At 48.9% G+C, this 3,162-nt stretch overlaps 1 protein-coding gene and 1 pseudogene across 2 annotated transcripts in view; one reads left to right on the top strand and one right to left on the bottom strand.

The window, feature by feature from the left end:
• The window catches only part of LOC148123663 (vomeronasal type-2 receptor 26-like), a 13,704-nt pseudogene extending 10,605 nt beyond the window's left edge, over window positions 1–3,099 (bottom strand). Inside the window, exon 1 of the transcript XR_015740601.1 lies at window positions 2,565–3,099. The product of XR_015740601.1 is annotated as a vomeronasal type-2 receptor 26-like (transcript). The remainder of the gene's footprint in view (window positions 1–2,564) is intronic.
• The window catches only part of LOC148123655 (vomeronasal type-2 receptor 26-like), a 247,112-nt gene that overhangs the window by 50,442 nt on the left and 193,508 nt on the right, over window positions 1–3,162 (top strand). The gene's annotated exons all lie outside the window — the stretch shown is intronic.

Here is a 3,162-nt window from a genome sequence, read left to right as displayed (position 1 = left end):
TAACCTCCGAGAGCTGCAACGGAGTTCCCAGAGCCGTTTCAGGGGCCGATTACAAAGAAAGAGCGCCTGAGCTGAGACTGGGGCCCCTGTGGACAAGGGGCCACTCGAACTGCAGCTCACGCAGAGGTGGTATTCAACCGTCTCTCACCGGCTCAGGTGAACCGGTGGTCATCCCTGGTTGGCCACACCCCTGAACCGGCTCGCCTGCTTGTCCCAGTCGCTCTCCTAGCTTTCCCTACCATGTGTTGGCTATGACGCAGATCGGGCAGATTTCCCAGGGCTGTTGCATATGCGCACTGTGTGTGCAGCCGTGCATGTGCTACTGATGCAGTGCGCATGTGCAGCAGCCCTGGGACATCTGCCTGTCTTCCCGTCCTCCCGGAGCACATTTTCTTACTTTTCCTGGTGGATGCGCCTCCTCCAGTCCGGCCCGGCCCGGCCAGCCAGCCGTGGGGTAGGCGGATGTCCCGGGGCTTCTCACCCTCTTGTGACAATATGCCTCCAGGAGCCTCTCTGGCCGGCTGAGCCGGAAGTCGCCATTCCAAGGCTTCTACTTTCCCATGCTTGGTCGACGCCTCTTCACCTTGCCTGACGCGGCTGGGCCTGCCCTCACCCTCCCATCCCTCACCTGGCCTGAGAAGGGAAGTGGGACGGTGGGGGATAGCGAAGAGTCCAGGTCCCTATCTTCCCCTCTCTCTCCCCCACTCTCTGTGTCTGTGTGTGTATGTGTGAGACAGAGAAAGAGAGATGGGGGGGCAAGAGAAGAAAGAAAGAAAGAGCAAGAAAGAAAGAGGGAGAGAAAGAGAAAAGAAAGAGAGGGAGAATGGAGAAAGTGAATGAGATATATGAATGGATAGATAAATACATGGAAGGAGGGAGGGAGGGAGGGAGAGGGAAAAAAAGGAGAGGAAGGAAGGACACAAATCCTGGTTTCAGAAGACTCTTTGAAGCAGCATAGCAATCTAGCGCTGGCCTGCAATGGATCTCGGAGGTCATCTAGTCCAACCCCTGCTCCAGCAGGAGACCCTTACACAATCAAAGAATAGCAGGGTTAGAAAGTCTGTGTATGTGTGTGTGTGTGGTTGTAAAAACTCCAAAAACAGGTCAAGCAGCTCTGGGGAGATCAGTCATAAATTAGAACACTTGCCAACCAACCAGCCATTAAGCGAGGACCAATTGTATTTCGTTTGCCAGTCACATGGCCACTTGGCCAAGCCCACTCAGTCACATGACCACCAAGCCACGCCCATCAGGTCATGTGACCACCAAGCCACGCCCACAAATTAAAGCCATGCCCACAGAACCAGTAGTAAAGAAATTTGAATCCCACCAGTGAGTTCACAGCCTGCTATGCGGCATCTCCTATCAGGACTCAGGGATTCACTTTGTGACGCCTCTCCTAATAAAATATCCAGGAAATTCGGAACTCTTTTATGTGAAACTGCAGTTATCAGATCAGTAGGATGGAGTTTCTCTGAATGGGGCCAAATTCTGTTCTACGGTAATGCTACATTGCCACATATTCGCACATGACTCAGCACTAGGCAGACTCTAACTGCCCATTGACTGTCGTTTATTTTTATTTTTCTCCGTTATTATTATTATTAATTGTAATGCTGGTCTCTGACTGTACTAAAAGTGGACTGGATGAAGGAGGAAGCTGTGTTGGAGACATTTGCCATCTTGAGTTATTTGTAAATAAATACATGTTTAAGAAAACAACCCCAAAATCGTACTTGTCTGCAACCTGAAACTGAGTCTTGAGAGAAGACAAGGAGGAGACTGTGAGAGCAGCTTCTCCAACTTGCAACATCTCTCAGTTGGACAAGGGAGGATTCCACACTCTTCCAATGACGAAAAGAGGTGTTGGGAGTTAAAACCCTCCCCTCTCCTAGGAAAATGAAATATTTAGGATAGACTAAAAGGGGAGAATATATTTCCCCTAAAAAGAAAAGTAAAAACTCAGAGAGCCTGAAACTCAGCCCCCCCCCACACACACACACTTGCTAATGGACCATTACTCTGGCCTAGGCCACTCTATTTTACATAACAAAGATCTACTCCAAGTGAAGCTATATAGGAATTGCCCAAAGCCATCACCATCATCCAGCGAGGCACAACCAAGCCTGGGACTCAGGACAGCGTACAGAGTGGCCCCTGCATGGCCCCGTGGGAGTCTGACAACCGATCAGAATACAAGCTCAAATTCAAATCCCAACAGAGGGCATAAAACAGTTGCACTCTCAGCATCTCAGCCCTTCTTTCCTCAACCAAGGCATGTACTCCTGAACACCATTAAACCATCTTCCTAGCAGGCACCATGTTTCCAGCATCTTTCTTCCCTGCTTGGAACTGAACCAGAAGGAGATTTCTTCCAACAGAGGCTAGAGAGAAACTTCAGATCTGCTCCCTGTTATTCCGGAGCGTCAGACAGGAGCAATTAGATGGTGCAAATCTGTTGACATTTTGCAGTACAAGAAGGTTGAGATGTTCCCCTCCTTCTCCTTTGGGTTCCTTCTCCAAAGGATCTCAGATGAATGGATCCCTATTGGGACCCCCCATACCTGCCATGGCTGCAGCCTCGGAGCCCCCAACCTCTTTTCTCCCTCCTTCCTTCCCCTCCTCGATCTGGAGGAATAGGCGGCATTCATGGCCTGGGCCAAAGTCTGAATGATACTGTAGGAATGACTGTCATTTATGATCCGTTTCCTGTTTCTTTTCTCCTGGGTCTCCAGTGGGGCTTTCTGGGTGCATCTTCTGCGGCCTTTGACAGAAAAGACGTGCTTGGAAAGGGAACAGTGGAAATAAAGATCCTGAAACTGACCTTCCACAAAGAAATAAGGTTCAAAGGCAGCATTTGTTGGTCTTATTTTATTCAGATAACCAAAGTTCCAAATACTATGGATGTATTTGAGACGTATGTCCTTCTTTATCATATCCCATGCAACACTTGTGAGGATCCAGACTTTCCCTTCAATGGGTCCTGGCAAATGCATAAGTGCTTCATGGAAAGGAATAATTCTCTCCCAGATTGGAGTAAATTCCATAAAGTGAACAAAGACGTTGATTTGTCTCCACTTAGAAAGGGCCTCCCTGAGGGGTGCTACATGTCCTCTTGATGTGAATCGTTGTGATATAACCACACAAATTCCATTCCTGACA

Source organism: Pseudonaja textilis, unplaced genomic scaffold (genome assembly GCF_049901715.1).
Source record: "Pseudonaja textilis isolate UNSWEBS1 unplaced genomic scaffold, rPseTex1.2 PTEXSCF26, whole genome shotgun sequence".
Classification (NCBI taxonomy): domain Eukaryota; kingdom Metazoa; phylum Chordata; class Lepidosauria; order Squamata; family Elapidae; genus Pseudonaja; species Pseudonaja textilis.
This window is presented reverse-complemented; position numbering and strand designations above follow the sequence as displayed.